The sequence below is a fragment of the Dipodomys merriami genome, unplaced genomic scaffold, assembly GCF_024711535.1.
Source record: "Dipodomys merriami isolate MVZ:Mamm:240054 unplaced genomic scaffold, mDipMer1.0.p SCAF_533, whole genome shotgun sequence".
Taxonomy (NCBI): Eukaryota; Metazoa; Chordata; class Mammalia; order Rodentia; family Heteromyidae; genus Dipodomys; species Dipodomys merriami.
In genome coordinates, this window is record NW_027206106.1 from 471,870 (window position 1) to 492,662 (window position 20,793).

At 58.1% G+C, this 20,793-nt stretch overlaps 1 protein-coding gene and 1 non-coding gene across 4 annotated transcripts in view; both read right to left on the reverse strand.

Annotated features, from left to right (window-relative positions):
- Kcnip1 (potassium voltage-gated channel interacting protein 1) overlaps nt 1-20,793 on the reverse strand; it is a 180,667-nt gene that overhangs the window by 143,256 nt on the left and 16,618 nt on the right. The window contains exon 1 of one of the 3 annotated variants that reach the window (XM_069999222.1): nt 10,417-10,500. The exons of the other annotated variants lie outside the window; for them this stretch is intronic. The gene's annotated coding sequence lies outside the window, so the exon portion shown is untranslated. Of the gene's footprint in view, nt 1-10,416; nt 10,501-20,793 lie in introns of those variants that run through there. 3 annotated transcript variants of the gene reach the window in all.
- Nucleotides 18,548-18,617, reverse strand: Trnaa-ugc (transfer RNA alanine (anticodon UGC)). Its single transcript has one exon. It is a non-coding gene; the product is annotated as a tRNA-Ala (tRNA).

Sequence of the window (20,793 nt, forward strand, 5' to 3'; positions counted from 1 at the left end):
TTTAAACTGCCAAAGTGCCAGTGCATTTTTGATGCCAAATATACTTAATCAGTAATAATCCGGCCCCTCAAGAAGGCTTCTAATTTGTTTTATTGCCTTTTTAGATTTGTCTCCTTTCATTTTCTAAAATATAATCATAGTTCAGCGACTCCATCTGTGAGCGATCAGTGATGAATTCTGGGTGGTAATGACGTACAAGGAGAGAATAACAATTCCTTAATCACACTATTTCCACTATTGCCATCTCATCTGAATTCACGGCTTTCAGAAAATTCAATTATATTTGCAATTTCATCAAGAAATTACTCAGAAAAGTAACTGACAGAGTAATGGCTCACTCGTTTGTCAGGAGGGGGCTGAAGGCCAGAGAAGGAAAAGCAGAGAAAAGAAATGGGAAAAGACAAACTTGATGAAAAGTGTCATAAAGGCACTTTGATTTTCCGAGAGGAAAGGGAAGGGTGAGAATTTTATAGCCTCAGATGTCAGGGTGGCCACTGGAGAGGCTGTGACCAGAGTCCCTAAGTGGAATCTGCTCGTACATCTGCCCGGGCCTAATGTCCCTCTCTGGAGCCATCGCTGGCCTTCGCCATCATTTGTAACACCCTGGCCGGTCCTCATTCCAGGGAGAGATTTATGACGGGCGATTGGAGAGCCCCACTGCCACCTTTATCATGTGGGTTTCGTATTGGATTTCTGCTGCCTCTCACATCAGCGGCTGGCTGCAGGTTGAGGAGAGGCCTTACCTTGACGTTAATCTTGTCAATAAAGATTTTCTCGGCATTCAGAGGAGAAAATTAATCACTCTCTACAACTAATATCTGCTGGCATTCTCACTCTGTCAGACAACTCAGCCACTAGACAGCAGCTGTTGGAGAAAATCCAATCCCCGCCTGCTCTGTCCCCAACCCACATCTGTGCCTGAGTCTGAGCTGTTCTCAGTCCCTGGAGCTGCACAATCCAGGTGCCTTTCCAGATTTGTCCCTGGAGTCACGGTGGTGCCTGCTGGGCTGGAGGAAAACCATCAGGCAGGGATGGCCCAGCTGACGGGTACCAACCTGCAGCCACGGTCACCTCTCGGTGCAGCTGGGGAGCTGGGACAGGGAGCATCAGCCTGGTGCCCTCTGCCAGCAGTGCGGCCACCAGTGGTGCCAGCCACCCTTTCGTCAAGGCTCCAGAATGACCTCCTTCTAGACGACACGTGCCCAGGAGACGCCTGGAACAGCAAAGCGTCATCCGCAGTCTCTCTGCGCAAGGCTGGATGGGCACATGTGTGTGTAAGCACAGTGGTCCCTGGGCACCCACAAGGAGACCGGTTTCCTCCCTGTGGGTGCTGGAGCGCTTCATAGAAGATGGAGTAACGTGTATGTTCATGGTCTACACATATCCTCATGAGTGCTGTAAACCATCTTTAGATGGCTTAAAGTACCTAGAACTCGGATCTCAGCCTCCTGAGCAGGAAGGATTATGGGGTGCACTACTGCCTGGCTAGACACCATTTCCCATCTGCCACTGGTCTAATCCAGGCACAGGAGACCCATGGGTCCAGAGAGCCAGCTCTTCCACGAGCAGGCCTGTCTGCTCAGGCACATGAGTGCTGATGGAAATAAATTCCTCACCAAAGTTAATTTGAAGTTCCATTTGTGCAGACATTTTCCAGGGACACTTCTGTAGATGGAGCGACTCGGGTTGCTGGTCCACTCTGGAGGTGTCTCCTGGGGAAACAGCTTCAGGAGGGAAGGATCTGGCTCCTGGTTTCAGTGCGTATTTGTGGGGAGGGCACGGAGGAGCAGAGCAGGGCATGTGGTGGTGGGCCGGAGGAGAAGCATTTGGCGTAGCTGCTCTTCCTTCTCCCCTTCGATTCCACGTGGGCCCTCCAGGGGACAGCGCTGCCCCTCCAGCAGGTCTTTCCCTCCTAGTCCTCTCAGACACAGTGCGGGCCCTAGGCATGTCTCCATCTAGCCAAGTTGACCATCAGCAATGGCCATCAGAACTGGGTGCTGGTGGCTCACGCCTGTCATCCTAGCTACTCAGGAGGCTGAGATCTGAGGATCACAGTTCAAAGCCAGCCCGGGCAGGAAAATCCATGAGACTCTTATCTCCAGTGAACCATCAGAAAACCGGAAGTGGCGCTGTGGCTCAAGTGGTAGAGCGCTGGCCTTGAGCTGAAGAGCTGAGGGACAGTGCCCAGGCCCAGAGTTCAAGCCTCGCTACTGACTGGGAAAAAAAAAAAAGAGTGGCCATCCCACATTCATTCACCTGCTGCGGAGAGGGGAGCTCGGCCCCTGTGAGACTGAGTCAGAAGGACTTACGAAGGCCAGCTGTGCTGGTCCCTCCGCAGCTGCACCCCTCACCCTGGCCTGCTTCCTCGGGGCAGAGCGGGCAGTGCAGGGCTGGCACCCGCTCTCACCCTGGCCTGCTTCCTCGGGGCAGAGGGGGCAGTGCAGGGCTGGCACCCGCTCTGGCCCATGAGCAAGGGGAGGCGTTTGGTCACGTGGTTGGGAAAGTATTTTTTTTTGTTTCCTTTCAGACATGACTAAGCACCAGTCTTGTTTTTGTCACGCTCAGTGTGGCCCTGTCCAATGTGGCATTCCGTGAAGTCACCGGTGCTCTACAGGAGAACATGAAGGCCAGCGGGGCGGCCTGGGCTGGCTGCCGTCCACTGGGGCTGCCTGTGTCTTTCTCAATCATGAGCATCTTCAAGGTCACAAACATCTCCTCCTCCGTGTTCTGAGTAACCGTCACTTTCTTCTGGAAGGGACTAAGCTGGCTCTGGGACCACGCGGCGAGCGTCAGCTGCTGCCCTCCCTTCCCGTGCAGGCCGCGCCCTTCAGCACAGCTCACCCATGTTGCAAATGCCTGGCTTTTTCTCTTACTACTGTACAGTAATTGTACAGAGGGGTTTCCGTGTGAGATTTCTATGCGTGCGTGTTGTGTCTGGCAGCATGCTAGCCATCCCTCAGTCAGCTGTCAGAGCTGGGTTATCTGAACGGCTGTGGCGGCATCTTCATGCGGAGTTCAAGTAAACACTACCGGCAGACCGAGGTGGCAGCACACTGCCCACACCGGCCCCCTGGATCCATCTTACCACAGTGTGGCATCTCCTCACACCACCACACCAGGGTGAGTACAGCTGGCAAAGGGCTCTGAGAGAGAGGGAGGGAGGAAGTCCAGAGAGCACATCCCTGCGGTGCCTACAGGTACTGAAATTGAAGTTGTTCTAGTTTGCCATTAGTTATTGTTGTTAAAATTTTACTATGTCAAGTTTATAAGCTCACTTTTCCATAGGTATGTACAGAAAAAATAGTATTTATAGAGCGCAGTACTAAAAACGGGTCCCGGGGCCCCCGGGGGTGTGGGGGAGCCCACCACAGATGGGGCCCCGGAGCCCACCGGGGGTGGGGGGAGCCAACCGGGGGTGTGAGGGAGCCCACCGGGGTGGGGGAGCCCACCACAGATGGGGCTCTGTACCACACCTCTCCAGCCTCAGGCTACCCGGGCACAGGGTGGGCACTCACTCAGTATCTGCTGACTTGCAAACATCTGCGCCAATAGTGTCCCCAGTCTAAGGCTTCCTGCAGCCTTCATGAGAGTGGGAGGGCAGATCTGTGGGGACACAGGTGGACGCTTCTGCGGTGAGATTCGCTTCAGTTCTCGCTCTGCAAAGGAAGGGCCTCGGGACCAGGGGAGGGCTGTATTTCTGCTCAGGACCTCCCATCTGTAGGCAAAGTGCCCCACAATCTCAATCAGAAACAGACCGTTCAAGTCTGGGCCAGCAGGTGCTCACAGACACACAGCCCTGTGGTTCAATGGGGCCAGACTCTAAAGGAAGAGCTAGGTGTGTTGTTGCTGCTTGTTTCTGTTTGCCCTTAAGAAAGGTGTGGTACGCTTCCAGCTTCCAGCGTTCAGTAAGCCTTGTGGTCTGCCACTGAGTCAGCTCGTCCAAGACACTCAGCTTATCAAGAAGAAAGGTTTACTTTGGTTTGCATTTCAGAGGCTCACTCTATGGCTAAGAGGGGTCCACAGAGGGGGTGAGGCCCCGCTGAGCCACTTGGTCAAGTGCGGAGGGTAAATGGCCTCCGTGGGGGGTGGGGGGGAACACGGGGTGGGAGAGGCTGCTCACTTAATGACACCTGGAAAGCCCTGGGGTGGGAGGGGGAGGGGGGAGGGGAGACCCAGCTCCCAATGGTCCCCCCAAGGGCACGTCCCCCAGAGACCTAATTTCCTTCTGCCAGGCCATGTCTTGCAAAGGCTCTATCACTTCCTAAATAGGCCTGGGCCGGGCATTTCAGTGCAAGAGTGGCTCTCACGGCCTTTCCTCTCACTGGGTACCCGCTGCTTGCTCAGGTCCTCCAGACTCTCTCCCTGCAGGGAGACCCCCTCCCCCAAAGGGAAAGGCTGTCCTAAGGCACTGAGAGCTCAGAAGCAGCCAGGCCGGGGTTGACGGAACTAGCGGAGCCCACCGTGCATGTCCTCTGCTGAGGAGAGGGGAACGCAGCGGCGTCCTCTGCTGGCAGCAGCAGCTGCCGTGCTCTCCGCAGCACTCGGAAGCCCACCCACTCCCACAAGAACAGAGGCCGTGGTCCCTTCTGGGCACCCAGCCCTCGGCGGGTGCTCTGCAGCCACCGGATTCACCAGCTGGGACACCAGCAGCACTGACCGCCTGCCACAAAGGGATACAGGGATCAAGCAGCAAACTGAGAAGCAGGCACGCCGGAGCCCAGGGACGGGCCAGCCCTCCGCAGCAGCAGAGGTTCACAAAGCACCGAGCGGCTAGCTGCGCTCCTTCAGGGGCTCCTTTGTTCCCGGCTCCCTGGAGCGCCCCTGTTCTCTGAATCACAAAGCCCCACGGCAGAGGTGTCCTGTTTTCTCTGCTTCCGACTAGTCAGACACAGGTCTGTGTGAAATCAGCCTCAGATGCGTGCAGATCCTCTGGCCCCCCTGCCAGCGTGCTCAGCCCTGCCGGGCTCTGTGGGCCGGGAACTGCAGTGGAAGCAACGCTTGTGGACACCAAAAGTCAAGCTCAGTTACAGGAACTAAGTCAGTCCTCACACAGCTGAGGCTGTGGACAGAAATCCACACCTGTCACAACCGGAGCCATGGCGGGGGCGGGGGGTCGTGACGGAGACGCTGCGGGGAGCACCCGCTCACAGGCCACCCCGGGCCTGGCCCCTGCCAGCGGACAAGCTTCCTGAGCCGTGCAAGCGTGTCCCCAGACCTCGCTGTCTCTGTGAACGTCACTCTCTCAAGCCACCAGATGCTCTTTGGCTACAATCACACTCACATTGCTAGACAACTCTATCACTGTCCCAAACTCAGGGTCCCAACTTCCTGCAGCAGATATAAGCCACGCTTGGCATAAAGAGCCCAGCCCAGTCTCCAGCCAGGAAGGGGCGTCCGGAGCTCTGCACAAGTGTCACAGCTCTCTGGAGCTCCAGCCTTGCTGGGACAACTGCTTCCTGGCCCTCCCTTCCCCCACAGCCCCTCCGCTCAAGCCCAGCATCACCCCCACGATGGCCACCCGTCCTCTCTGGTTCCGTAGGGAGTGACAGGCCACAGGCCAGTGCGGTCCCAGCCCCCCCTCACCCCGCCCGAATCTGATCGAGTCTGGTCCCCAGGTTCCTGGTCCCAGCTGCCGTCGGAGCTTGTCCTGGAGACTACAGTAGCTTCCTTCCCGGCCGACTCAATCCTCGCTGCCCGCCCACTCTGTACAACTCCTCTTGGAAGAGTAGTTGTCACCAGACGGAGGTGAGGTTTAGTGAAGTTTTCCTTTAAAGGTAGGAACTCTTCACTTAGGGTCCTTGATTTCGATCGCAGAATAGTAATTCTGGAAAACTTGGCGGAGCTTTTTTAAGTAAACAATCAGGCAAGCAGACAGACAAAAAGCAGACAAACACAGAAAGGCGGGGCCCTCTCCAGCAGAGGGGGTAGAGACGCTCAGCCCCTCCGGCGGTTCGAGTATTGATGTGGTAATGAAGGGGGTCTGGCTTCCTCGTAGTGCAAAGATAGGTGCTTTATCTTTGCTTCTCGGCAGGTCTGGTGGGACTTTCGGAGTTTCCAGGTTAAGGATGCATCCTCCCATGAAACAGATCCTGCTCTGTGAGACTCGGCGGCGCCCACGCTCTGCCGTTTGGGGCAGGTGGCTGAAGTCTGGGGAAGCGTTTTTCTCAGGAAGGCACACATCCCGTCAGCCAGGTGTTAGTTCTTGGGGGGAGGAACGCATCCTGTGGTCTGTCTTTGAAGCAAAGGTGGCACTAGTTTCTAAACACTGTGTGTCTGAGTGGCCTTCACCCGGCCCCGTTTCCGTCATCCTGTCTCTGGCGCTTGCTCTGGGCAGCGCGCTCCTCAGTTCCCCCTGGCCTCTGTCTGCAGGCAGGCACTCCTCCCCTCAGGTCCCCTCTGCGAGGCGTGGCCTGCCTCCCCTCCTTCTGCTTCACTGGCCCGGCCGCCCATCCCTGCTCCCGGGGCCCCGGTGCCGGCAAGCACCGTGCTTCCTTCCGGAGCGGCTGCCCGAGGCACGGGGCAGACGGATGGGGGCGCTCTCCCTCCCCCGCACACCTCCCCGGCTGCCTGGCCTTGTGCACGTAGGAGCTGCAGAGCAGGGGGGACGGGGCCTGCCTGGAAGGCTGCCCGGGGCCCTGGCGCTCAGCCCAGCCCGTACCTTGTTCCTCACCTGCGCCAGCCTGCTACTGCGCGTGCCAAGCCTCTTACATGCAGCAATTTGCAAAATTAAAGTTTCCTTCCGCCTGCCTCTGGCGGCAGGGAGGCAGGAAGCGGGGGGGGGGGGGGGGAACCTGGCCCAGGGCTGGTCCCAGGCCTGAGCACCTCCGCTCCACCGCTCCCCTGGATGGAGCACACACACACACAGGGAAATGGTTGTAGGTGCACAGCAAAGGAGGAAGCACAGGCCACTGCCTCACCGCGCTGCTTCACTGCTTCAAGGCTGGCTATCCCGTCTCCCTCTAGGGCACGGTGGCCCAGGGATCCAGCTCCCCCCCCATCTTAAACCCTGTTTCCAGAAGCACAGGCCACTGCCTCACCGCGCTGCTTCACTGCTTCAAGGCTGGCTATCCCGTCTCCCTCTAGGGCACAGTGGCCCAGGGATCCAGCTCCCCCCCCCATCTTAAACCCTGTTTCCAGAAGCAGACCGCCTAGTCTGTGTTCTGTGAATCACACATCTCCACAGACAACATGCTGAAGATAAGAGGTCTGACAAAGGTCAGAGGCCATGTCTATAGCAGTCTTCTTGCCGGCAGAGTTTGGAGGCCGGGAGGGGGGGGTTCATGTGGCGAGAGCAGGGGATCTCTGGAGACCTGGCCGGGGCGGCCACTGAGCACACCAGGAGACAGCCACTACCCCACAGATGCTCAACCACAGCCACAACAGAGCGCTCTGCTCCAATCCCAACCAGATCCTACCTCTTAATGTCTCACAGCAGGAATTCAAGTGCAGGGGTCAGATCGTGATCTGGCAGGGCAGGGCGGGAGCAGGGAAGGAGGGAGGCAGGAGGGGGGAGCGTGAGGCCCAATCCCGTTCCACCTCGGGGTTCTGCTGCCGGGCAGGAGAGCAGGCCTCTCTGCACAGGTGCACAATGCCAGGGGACTTGTCCACGTGCAAACCCCAGCACGCTGCTGTGCTCCTGGCTCTGGGAGGTAAACCAACAGCGCCATGGGCCTAGGGACAGCTCCAAGGCCTGACAAGCACAAGAGGAAGCCACGGCCAGAGACAGTTTTAATCGGCAAACACGTTAGCTGCCGCAGATGCACAAGCGGTAGTCTTCCCTGACCTCTGACCTGTCTGCACTCGGGGCTCTGGTGCTGGGGGCTGGGTGGGTCCTCATTGTGGCCTTGGAGGGGGGGCCTGCAAGCTGTGCACCACACCTGTTTGCCAAGGGTCCCTGCTTGTCCTGCACTGTGAAGGTTCAGCTCTTGGTCGCTGCTGCCCTGGAAGCAGGCCCTCCTCCCGAGCTCCCAAGACCTCCTTCAAGGGGTCCCTCCGGAGCCACCCTGAGCCCCGGGGCCTTGCTGGACGTCTCCCGGCTGACGTCACTAAGTCATCTGCCCTCCAACCAACGTCCTCCCATACCCTCATCTCCACGTGGATTGTAAAAACGCCCAGGTTTCTGTGTCTGTGGGCCTTCCTCTCTGAAGGCACCTCTGTCACATAAACCTTAAACATTCAACAAATGAATTTTAACGTTAACAAGTCCCCGAAGGTGTGCGAGGGAACACACATTCTCTCTGTCCCGGGACAGCAGCCGGTGGGTGATGATGGCAAGGCGGTGACTGCTCTAGACTGAAATCAGAGCCTGCAGACTCCCATACCCTGGCTCAGGAAGCTGGAGATGAAATTTTAGAAAGCAACACAGAAGGAAGGTTTACAACACCAGGGAACTTGTCAAAATGCAAATTCTGATTCCACCCCAGGTCCACTGAGCAGCCTAGGGGGCAGGGTACAGATATCTGGGTTTCTAGAAGCCCCCCCCCCCGGGGTTCAGTGCTGAGACTGAGAACCCCTGGTCAGGATGGCCCTGGCCCCAGGCCCACTGGCTATTCCTGTGACCCCCCGCCCCCAGCAGGCCTGCCCACCCTAGAACCTGGCCAGTGAGCCTGAGTTGTTCCTCAGGCAGCAGGATGGGCGCCGAGGGAAGCAACCTCCTGACTCTGCCTAAAATTGCAGCCATTCTTTACCTGCAACCCACACTGGCCCCTGCAAATTAATAGCCCTGAATGGCCAGAGATTTGCATAATGGCTTTCCTGTCCCTTTCAGTTGCTCTAATTAATTGTTTTAGAATACGATTCCCCCATTCCTTGGCCAACAGCGGAGGCTCTGTGGCCCTGTGGACCTCAGAATCGCCGTGGGGGAACTTGGGAAAATGCAGATACCCGCCTCTTCCCCTACCTCTCTTGGCCTTGGAATTCTGTCCTGTGGCTCCAAGCTGGATCTACAGTGTACATGCTATCTGGAGAGCAGCTCCAGGGCTGGACCCATGAAGGACTGGGAGAGGGGGGAGGACTGAGACTTAGGGAGGCCGTTCAGCAGCCCCAGGGCTCTGGCTGGCTCAGCTGAGGGCCAGCTCTGTGGAGGAGGAAACAGGAAGGAACCGGAAGGGAGAGGGAGAGGAGTTCTAGGTGCTGGTGCCTGAAGAGCGGCTGCGGTGGGGTCCTCAGTTCCTTCTCCTGGAGCCCCAAGGGCCGGGCTTGCTCGGCAGCCTCTCCAGTCAGCACTGAGCACAGGCCCGCCTCGCCCCAGAGCCTGAGCCCTCAGCCACCCCACGCTTCCTCCTCCTGGGAGAGAAACGTCAAGATCACACAGCTCCACGCCTGGCTGCCTGCGGGCGCCAGAACCAAAGTTCAAGGCTCCTCTCTGCTTTGAAAAGCAGCTCTGAAGCGGAAGGATGGAACAGGGACGGGCAGGCGCCTCCTGCCTGTGGCGTGTCGGACGCGGGAGCCTCTGCGGGGAAGGGGGGAGCATCCCTGAACCGCTGGACTTTGCAGTCCATTTCACTGAGCGAACTGTTGCTGGGAAGGAGCTGGCCGGCCTGTGCCTGTGCTGCCCTCTGCTGTTTAGAATGGTACTGGCTGCAGCCAGCCCAGGCCAGCGCCCAGAGCTGGTGGCCTCAAGCCTGGAGGAAGGGTCTGAGGATCCCACCCTCACCGGCTCTGCTCAGCACAAGACTCGCTGCTCTCCCAAGAGCCCCCAAATCCTGCCCAGGGACGGCAGCCTTAGGGATTACAACGCCTAGCATTATTTGAACTCTGAATGCAGTATTGGCACTTTTCCAAATTTGTGGGGGGGCATGTACAACACAACAAACTCATCAGAAGATAATGTTGGGGCTCAGAAAATGACACCCCAACGTGGCACCTGGTCGGGCTGAGCTGCCCACGGTTTCCGGCCTCCTCACGGCGTCTCTCTGGTGCCTACTCTGGCATGGGAGGGCTTTTTTATCTGACTGAGGAGATGTCTTTCCAAAGAAGTGCACTGTCCTCAGCCCTTTCCCTTGGCGCCCTCGTTAGACAGCAGGAGAGATGAACCTGGGGGACGGAACTGGACGCGGTCACTCACACGCGGATGGTCCCCCGCCTTCTCCTGGGGACCCCTGAAGCCCTGCGGGACTTCGGCTGCCTCGAGGGCCCACCGTGCCCACAGCTTGCTTTCACCTCTCACTTGTCTACATGGCACCCCCAAGACCCCTGGTCTCGGGTCCACTCACCCCTCCATTCCCCTGCTTTAGAGAAGCACTGCAGGCTGCTGGGGTGATTCCTATTCAGTCTCCCCTCTCCTCCTCCAAACACAGCCTTCCCCCCACCTTACCCTCTGGGCACACCCACAGCACACCCCCAGAGGTCTGCAGAATCCACACCCCTGCTCCACACTGTGGAGGACAGAAACCAAGGCAGGGCCCCACAGCTTACCAGCAGAAATCTGAATGCAAGTGGCTCAGTTCCGGGTCCTTTCTCTTGAAGACGGGACTGTCTGCCCTAGGGGGCGAGTTCCACAGAACCATGACCAGAGAAGCCACACAGCCAGCACAAGGCATCCCGGCGGGACATGGGAACAGCAGTGAGCAGGAGGCACGCGAGGACAGGGGCACAAAGTGGTCCTCCTCATCCCAACTGCCCCGATTAGATGAACTCTGAGCACAACCCTGGAAGTCGGGGTGTTCCACAAATAATGGAGCACCCCCTCCCTCTCACAGTGGGTCTGAGCTAAGGTGGGTCTCTCAACAAGCATTTATTATCGAAGGATTACCTGGGGGCCTCTTGTTAAATACTGTGTGTATTACCTCATTTAAGTAGTCTTTGTTGTTTGCATTAAACTGACTAGTCCTTTTGATTCCAGGTAAATTTACAATAAACACCCCTCCCTCTCCCCCCCCCCCCCCGCCCCAGGGTGCATTCCTGCAGGGCTCAGAAACTTGGCTGCTCGCTTCATTCACAGCCCAATTGCCTGTGAAATGAGGCCACTTTCTTCAAGTCCTTTAATTGGAATCTTCCTCTGACTCAAGAGGCCGGGGGGGGGGGGGGGGGGGGCCTCCACAAACCGGCCTGGCCGGCTTCTCCTCCAGCAGAGCCTGCCCTGCAGCAAAGGCAGGCCCGGCAGTGGCGGGTGTTGGCTCCCTCCCCCTCCCCCGGGTGGGACAGGACCCTGCCCCTGCAGGACGTGCTCAGGTGGGAGAAGGCAGACTGTCGGCGTGGGGCGGGCGCAGGAACTCCAGGAAGAGCTGAAGCCGCCCAGTGTGAGGACAGCCTGGGTTTCTCAGTGACATTCTGTCTCAAAGAGAGCCAAGAAGTCCTGTGTTGGAGAGAGAAGCACAGACAGGCCGGCCCATAGGGGTTGCGATGAGTTCCAGGGCTGCCACCAAGGCGGACTTTTACCCAGACTCACTGCAAGGGCTCACGCACAGCACGGGGAGAGCCTGCCTTGCATTTCGGCTTTTCTCTGGTGGCCGAGGAGGAGGGGCGCGCTGTGCGGGGCGGGGGGGGGGTGGGGGCGTCGGGAACACGTGTGAGGCCGGGCAGGACAGGACAGGACAGGAGAGAGAGCAGAGTGGAGGGAATCAGCAAGTAGCAGCAGGCCTCCACCCTGCAGGGGGCAGCCCCCCACGGGGGTCCTTCAGGCCCGCCCGGGGCCAGCTCCCACCCGAGGAGGCCTCTGCCTGCTCCGGGGGTCCTTCAGGCCCGCCCGGGCCAGCTCCCACCCGAGGAGGCCTCTGCCTGCTCCGGGGGTCCTTCAGGCCCGCCCGGGCCAGCTCCCACCCGAGGAGGCCTCTGCCTGCTCCGGGGGTCCTTCAGGCCCGCCCGGGCCAGCTCCCACCCGAGGAGGCCTCCGGGTGCCTGCTGCAGATGGCAGTCCTGTCCCCGTTTGTCCTTCCTGGCACCCCAAGGATGCTGACTCTGCTTTCTCTGGCAGCAGATGGGAGGCTGCTCCAGTTCGGCCCTCTGCCCGTCCTCTGGGCCCGAGGGGAAATGCTCCACGCGCAGGAGGCGCTGCTGCTGCTGCCCTTTCTGCAGCCCCTGCTGCACAGGAATCAGGTCAACACTGCAGGCGGCCCAGCCCCGCGCCCCACGCTGCCACCTAGTGCCCAGGGCGGCTGGGAGTCTCAGCGGGCAGGCCCTAGCTTAGCACTCTGCGGGGGGCAACATCAGGTCTGGGATTCGTGTCCACCACTGCCTCGCTCCTGCCATGCCCTTTACCATGTCCAGTGCTAACTCCAGGAAGGGCTTCCACACGGAGGACAGAAAAGAACAGCTGGGCTGATGGGACTTAAATTAGATGTGTGTGTGTGTGTGTGTGTGTGTGTGTGTGTGTGTGTTTGTGAGAGAGAGACAGACAGACAGACTGACTACTGTTGCAATCACAGAACACTGAGCCTGGAGCGCTCAGAGGACGAGGCTGTGGAAGGGCTACCCTGCCCTTCCTTGCCCTGTCAGTCAGGACTCAGTGGAGGGAGGAGCTGCCCACCCACCAGGTCTGTTGAGGAGGGAGGGACTTCCTGAGGACAGCAGCTAAGAGGCTGTGCTGGTGACCGGCCCACCGCCAGCTCTAAGCTGCTGAGGCCACTACAGCCACAGCTCAGGGTGAGGAAAGATGCCACCACGGCTGCCACTGTGTCACCACCACGGCAGTGTCCCCAAGGTCCTCAGGAGCCAAGGAAGAGGTGGACACGGCTTGGAAAGGCCTTGCACCGTGGAGTGCCACAGGAGAGGAATTTGGCTTCTTCGGATAAACCGGGAGGACCCATCTTTCTGACCGGTGGCACCCCAGCCTGTGGCACTGGCTGTAGGGTGCCCATTTTGGAGGACTGAGCCCTTGTGGGCGGGCAGAGGGGCAATGGCTCGGGCTTTCTCTGGGCAGGTGGGCTCCAAGGGGCCTGGCAGCTCCGAGCAGAGCCTGGGTTCTGCTGGTCCTTGCGCCCAGTCGTCAGGAGCAGGGGCAGGGTCCTCTTGCGACTGTGGACTCAGCTGCAGAGGGGCTCCTGGGCTTCCTCAGGCCTCCATCGCATCCTCCCACTCATGCCTGCCCTGCCCGGCTAGACCTCGGGGTTGGCTCTGTCACTGCAATGGAACGCCTCTTTTAAAGGTTGTTGGACTCACGGTTTCAGAGGCGGAGTCCATGACTGGCCTGTTTGAGCCATGCTGCCTGTGGAGAATGTGGCACCAAGGTGCTCCCCATGTGGCCAGGGGGAAGAGGGGAGGCCGGGTCCCACAGTAACCCACCTCCCCTCCGCCAGGCCCCACCATTCAAAGGCTCTGCCACCCCAGTGGCACCAGCTCTGGGAACAGCCTGAGCATGGCCGGTGTCCCAGATCCAAACTAGGACACCTGGAGAGGCCAGGAAAGGCACCTGGGCTCTGAGCCTGGAGTGCGGGCTGGCTTTCAATATCAAGTCCGTCCTCTCCGGGGACTGATGCCGGGGAGGGTGGGGACGGGTTTGCCCCTTTATTTACTTAGCGTCCGTGGGGCCAGGGCGACAGTGGAGGTGCTGAGGGACGGCAGAACTGGCATTCTAGTGGGAAAGACCATCAAGAGGGAAGAGAAGGGGCGGTGAGAGGGGCCTGGGGAGGAGGGCTGGGACCCAGCACAGCCAGGGAGGAAGGGGCAGCTCTAGGCAGGGTCTCATCACGACGGCCACGGTGGGCACCTGGCTTGTCCTAGGAGGGGTGGAGGCCTTTGTATTTTTGGTGGCCTTGGGAGTTGAACTCGGGGCTTTGTGCTGGTTAGGCAGGTGTTCTACTTGAGCCACATCTCTAGCCCTTTCACTCCAGGTCGTTGTAAGGAGGAGTCTGGAACTTGAATCTGCCTGGGCCCCGCATTCAACAGCTCAGGCTACGCTGTGTGAATGACGGGTTGAGCAGAGGCAGGGAGGCCAGGAGCAGGCTGTTACAGGGACAGGTGTGAGGTGACAGCGTCTGGATAGGGTGCTGGTCAGCCCTTGGAGTTCAGACCAGGGTCCACTCTGCCCACCCTCTGCCCTCCACCCCTCACCCCGGGCTAAAGTATCCCTGGTTCTTTCTCTGGCCAGGCCTCCTGCTCTCTGGGGTTTGCTCTGTCTGCACTGGTCTCCCTTGTGAAGAGGCCTGAGCTGTGTGCAGTTGGACAGCGTGTCTGATGGAAGGCTCCATGTTGGCCCTACTCCTCACGTGGGCTTTGGGACATTCCACCTGCACAAGCTCCAGGATCCCCGCACTGCTCCATGGAAACGGAGGTGCGCTGGCAGCAGGCTGGGGTACACACACACCAGCACAGCCCCGCCAGCCCTCCCTCTCAGGCCTGCTGCCCGAGCAGCCTGGCCGGAAGCTGGGGACGAAACGTCAGCCTCACAGAGGCAAAGGAGCGGAGCTCTGATGACGGTGGGGACGGAGATGAATGATTTATGTCCGGCCTAATGGTTACATAAGCAGCTGCTGCTTTAAAAGCATCCCACAAACAATATGAAACATTTATTTAAGTGGTTCTACACTGTGGGGAGTTTGATTTAATCAGCTTTTATTTCTGTTCTCATTAGAGTGAAGTCTGGCAACTCCAGGAGTCAGCCCTACCTCTGTTAGCAGCTTCCAGACACTGAAAGCAAATATTTTTACTGTACCACAATTAAACATTTATGCAGCACCCGGCTCCCCAGCTGGCCTGTAGGTGGGAGGGGAGAGGCGCAGAATTCCTGTCACCCCAAGAAAGCACGGAGCACCCGCATCTAGCAGAATTAATAAAGCATCTGAAGATCCCGGTGGAGACGGAGCAGCTGTGGGTTCGCAGGCTTTCTGATGTGCAGGCGGCGGGCCTGTGTTCGGGGAGCTGGGCCTTTCATCTTTGAGATGCTGGGCCAAGAGGGAGTTTATGCTTTTGATTTGAATCCTAACACCGTCACCACCAGAATCCATAAGCAATGACAAGAAGACCCTGGACGGGGTCTGCACACGCCCCATCAGCAAACCCCTCCTGCAGTTCCCCGGGCCCGGGGGAGGGCACAGTGCTTTGCTGCACTGGTCACATTCTACTTCCCAAGCCACACGGTGCTGCACAGACATCGTGAATTGGTCTCCACATCTTCTGATGTCTTAGAAGTGTGTAGAACTTGCAGTCAGGCAAGACGGCATAAGTTGGGGATTGAGAGTTCAGGCTGTCCTGCACACAAGGGTAGTGGTGAGATTCTGGCTCAGAACTACAGAAAGGAAGCGATGACACAAAGGGGAAGGGAGCGGGAGGAAGGGAGGGAGAGGGGGAGGACGCAGTCAGGAATGTGTCTGTGGGCACACACACCCCTAGGCTGGCGGTAGGAACCTCTTCTGTACGGTACCTCTGCCCCAGGCCCCATGCTTTCCTGAGTACCCTGCCATTACTTCTTGGACACAAAGCCGGGTTTAAGGCTTCAAGTACGGAACCCATCCTCCACAACTATGAGAAGCAGCCTTGGTGACACCCAGCGCGCTCCGCCGCTGAGCCACACCCCTGGACCTGGTTTAAACCCAGGTCCTCCTGCCTCTGCTGTGTGAGATTACAGGCACATCGCTGCACCCAATGGAACTTATGCTTTTTTTTTGGGGGGGGAGGTCCAGTCATGGGGCCTGAACTCTGGGCCAGAGCGCTGTCCCTCAGCTCTTCAGCTCAAGGCTAGCGCTCTACCACTTGAGCCACAGCACCACTTCCGGCTTTTTTCTTTTTGCTTATGTGGTGATGAAGAATCAAACCCAGGGCCTCATGCATGCAAGGCAAGCGCTCTACCACTGAGCCACCTTCCCAGCCCTTGGCACTCATGCTTTTTAAACCATTGTTTTTAACAAGCTTTTTCAAAGCCCGTATCATTTCTGAGACTGGCAAAGGCACAGCGGCGTGGCCACGCTTGCAGGCAGGGCGGGAGTCTGAGTTGCTCCGTGGGTGTGGAGGCAGCCTGGGTGGCAGAACTTCCACCCCCAGGGTCTCCTCGGGGAGGTGATCCCCGGAGCACAGGGCTGCTGCTGCGGGAAGCAGGCGCAACGTGTCGGCCACCAGATGGCAGTGCCCTGACGCCACTAAGCAGAGCCTGTTTGCCTGGCTGCCCCTGCCTAATCCAAACAGCATCCCTGCCACGTGTGGCACCACAAATTAAAGTGCCAAGCCGTGCCGGGCACAAGGAGCCCGGCGAGGCCCGAAGCGGCCACCCAGGAGAAGATGTCTGCTAGCTGTGATGGGACAGGAGAGGACTGGTGGATCGGCCCTCGAGGGAGTTGCTGGTCCTGGGGATTAGGGCTGCGGACAGAGAAGGCTCATCAATAAGCAAGACAGCCACATTCGGCAGGAAGCAGATGTCTCGCAGATGATGAGGAGGGCCCCTTCCCAAGGGGACCACAGGTGTGCAGGTATTGCTGCGGAACCTCCCGGGGCCTGAGACCAGACTGTCCCTAGATCAGAAGGTGGGAGGGAAGTCCCTGAACGAGCAGCCTCCTGCCAGGATGACCTGCCAGCGCGGGGGCAGGTGACACGGCTGAGGGTGGAGCCTGAGGCTCACATAGAAGGTTCCAGCAAAGATCCTGCAGCCTCTGTTGTCAGGCAGGAAGAGGCCCCTGCTTCCCCCGGAGACCACAATTTCTCACTGCTGATCCTTTTATCCAATAACCTCTATTGAGTTTCCTTCTGATTACAAATGTTGAACACGCTCGTTGTGGAGAAATTGGAGGCCACAGGCAAGCAAAAAGGAGAAGTTAAAAACAGGAGTCCTGCTCTTCAGATAACGCCAAGTGCGTGCCAGGAAATGACTGGAGTGCCACCCAGAGAAGCCACGTCGGGCAGGGTGGGGCCTCACGGCTGGCCTGGATCAAGGGTCAGCGGCCCTCCAGGGAGGCCTGGCCACGTCCCGCGGGGACGTCAAGGCTCTCACCCTGGCCGCTTGTCTTGGGACAGGGCTGGCTGTCACAAACTGGGTTTGGTAGGTGGGGGGACGGTGGCCTCCTGCTCATGGTGACAACGAAGTACGTGTTCTTCACCGAAGAACGTCAGCAGGTTTTGGCAGCATCTCCTGGGCTACACAATTAGGGACCCAAGGGTGGAAACTCCTGCCAAAGTGGGGTAAGTCTCAGAAAGCCCTGTCCCACTGTCTTCTGTCTGTCTGCCACAGGCCCAGCCCTGCACGTCCCAGGGGACAGCACCTGTTCTGCCCCAAACACTAACGTTTATACATCATACAAGAATACACAGAAAATGAGCTGGCTACTCCAAATTCCCAACTAGGCGCCACCCACGTGCACTGGGCACCTACTATGCGCTAGGCATTAGGAGGCAGCTCCCCCCTCAAGCCCTCGGGTTCACTCTGTGGGACGCCAGCAGGACACAGGGCACAGCCTAGAGTTCTGGCCACTTATCCCTTATTGATTCCTACTCAAAGCAACTGGGCAGGGGTGAGGGGGATCCGGCCAGGAGCTCTCAAGGAGATTTTGACAGAGAAGAGATAGCAACATACATGTGCACACATTACACACGTGCACCCACCACACACATACATACACATGCCGCACCTACCATACACATGTGCACACATGTGTATATAGACCACACATGCACACATGGGTGCACGCACATACACAATGCTACACACACCATATACCACACACACACACACACACACACACACACACACACACACACACACAGAGTTTAACTCTGGCCTCTCACCCCACAGGGGAAGTGGCATTGGTCACCCTGGGTTGGGGGCGTGATTTCTTATCTCAGAGCCGCTGAGCGCTCTGTTGTCGTGGTGATATAGGGGTTACAGGAAGGGCGTAGGTGGCGGGCCCTCAGACCTCGCCAACACTGTGACTGTGGTGACTCCCACCCTGCAGGCCAAGGAGGCCGAGGCCATGCATGAGACAGAGATGTGGACGGGTATTTGAGTCCATGTCTTCTAACCCAAGGCCTGGTGTCCTGCCTAGTACCAGCTGCAGTGTAAGCTGTGACGTTGTAATTGAGAGGAGCTAAGTTTAGAAAGGTTTCATTATGGCAGGAAATGACTCCAATGTGTACCAAGGCCAGGAGAGAGGAGAGCAACTGGAAAGTGCCCTGTGCCTCCTGCCCCAGCTAGCAGGGGCCAGCAGGTGTCAAACGCTCCAGATGCAGGCCCTGGAGGAGATCAAGGGCCCCACCCAGGCCTGCTGCCAGCTTTTCATTTCATGAGGAAAGCTGGTGCCACACACTAGACTTCAGATGCAAACCGCCCCCCGTCCAGTGTCCCCACACGCCTGCTGCTCACCCTGGACTCATCCTGGCTCTCAGTTCTACTGCCATGGCAACACAAGCTGTGTTCATCTAACCTTTACTCCACTTAATACCAGCCTCCAGCCCAAGAGTCACTCAGATGTGGTGCAAAGTGCATCCTCATTCGGTAAGGAAAGAAAGCATCTTACGCAGAGAAGGCTAAGATGTTAGATCTCGTGATCTCTCTTTTTTTTTTTTTTTTTTTGGTTCAGTCGTGGGGCCTGAACTCTGGGCCTGGGCACTGTCCCTCAGCTCTTCAGCTCAAGGCTAGCACTCTACCACTTGAGCCACAGCGCCACTTGCATCTTTTTTTCTTTTTGCTTATGTGATGCTGGGGAATCGAACCCAGGGCCTCATGCATGCAAGGCAAGCGCTCTACCACTGAGCCACCTTCCCAGCTCCAGATCTTGTGATCTCTTACAGTGCCTCGCTACAAACTGAGCTTGGCCTAGGGAAAGGAAAAAGAACAGATAGAGTGTTCAGCACGCTCGGTGTCAGGGGCTCCCCGGAACCGTGGAATGTGACCCTGTTTTCCATGTCCCGTCTGACAGTGTCCCATGTTTGCTCGTTCTTTAGAAGATGTCTCTAATTGCTCCAAAGTGGGGCTTCTGGACCAAAGGGCTGATATGTTGGATGGAGGCCATTCCCGACACCCTGCTGCCGCATTTCCTTTCTCCTTTTTCTTGGAGAGTCTGCGGATCCTCCCTGAATTCACCTCAGCGACTTCATGGCTGCCCGGCCCAGGGGACAAGTTGTTCCCCAGCCTGAGGGCTAGGGTTTTTCCACTCACCCCGTGGCTGCCATCCTTGTTTTCCTGCTATTACCTCACAGGCTGCTTGCTTCTCTGACGGACACTGTCTGGAAAGCCCATGAAGCTAGCAATAGGAGGAGGCTGAGCGACGTGGTGGGCCGGGTCAGTATCCATGGAAGGAGGCTCTGGGGGAGGGGCAGGGCAGAGGCCCAGGGAGCAGCGGTTCCTGTAGCCCTCCAGCCACCCCTTCCACTGACTCCTGGTCCTTCGCTGTCATGGGCTGGGCCCTTCGTTCACTCGACACACATGGCTAGCTCCTGGGAGGCAGCAGAGTGGGTCTGAAATCGCAGGACCTTTCAGAGTCTGCGACAGAGGGGTCTTAGTTCAGATTCTTTGATGGGTGTGTGTGTGTGTGAGAATCTGCCAGGTGCCGCTGTGGCCCACGCCAGGACAGCAGTACATGCCACTGGCAGGGCTTTGCCTCTTCTGTCCTGGCTTCCTGGGGCGCCTGTTCTGAGCCAACCTCAAGCCCCGCTGGCCGACACAGTCAGACTCCATTACGTTGTCCCTCTGCATCTTGACCCAGACCATTTGCATTTTCCCATCCTAATTTCGTTCTCTCCCGCTCCCTCCCAGAGCCCTCTGCATTTATAGCATGCTTACTAATCCTGCCTGACCCTGGGCCCCCGCTTGGCCTGGGAGGCAGCTGCCGTTCCCTTTCCACAGGCCTATTTAAACACTGGTCCAAACAAAAAACGCCAGCTTTTCTGTTCTGTTTCAGGGGCAAGGACACAGGTGAGCTGGTCTGTCCCCTCTCACCTGACAGCAGCGTCTGCACCAGGCAAGCCTTCGAGGCTGGGTGTCTGCAACCCCTACGGGCTGTGTCTGTGTGTCTGGCGGTTACCCTGGAGCTTAGACCAGAGCATGGAGGAATGGGTTCCATGTTGGCTCTCTGCAAACCCGGCAGTTAAACGTCCGACAAGGGTCCAGTTCTTAGTGCTTGCTGGTGTTCCAGGCTTCAGTCATGGGCCAGCACAGATGGGGATGCATTAGTCTCCATTTTAGAGGTAAGATACTGAGGCACGGTGAGAGGCTGCATCTCAACTAGACCACCCAGCCCTGAGCCCCACCCATGAGTCTTCCGCACGGTTGTCATGAGTCACTCTATTCTCATGGTCCCGGAATCAGGGTATCGTGAAGAGATGCTGGCTGAGTGCCAGTCCCCTCACCCTCTCACTCAGAGCCTTACAGACAGCAAAATCCACCCAGCCCTGTGCTTGCAGCCCAGGCACGGCCCCTGGCAGTGTGCTCAGCCTTGCCTGAGCAGTCAGAGCTCAGAGCCGAGCTGGGGTGTGGAGCCAGCCAGAGAGCCTGCACCACCATCACAGCATCCAGCCTCAGGGCGCTGCAGAGCTCCACCCAGGAGGAGCGAGAGACATGGCCGCCCCTCCTCCAGCACAGGGAGGCTCCTTCTCTGAGACTCACAATCGCAGGTAGCTTTAGGGAAACAAGCACAAAACCAAACCCCGCTCCTGGTCTTAGCTGAATGCTCTCCAGTTCGGGGCTGGCGCAGGGCAGGGTGGCTGGAGAGCCCGGTGATTACCCTCTATAAAGCAGGCGGGCAGGCTCTGCCTGCCCTGGCCGAGGTGGAAGGTGCCTTCACGTACACCATTCACGACACAGCCAGCCTCACAGCCCCGGCGGAGACCTCCACCGGGAGAGCAGGGCTAGTCAGGTTTCTGAGGCCCCTTGTGGCTCCTCCAGGAGGAGGAGGCCAGGGCGCTCCGTGGCTGCACCAGCGGCCGCAGCCCTGGCAG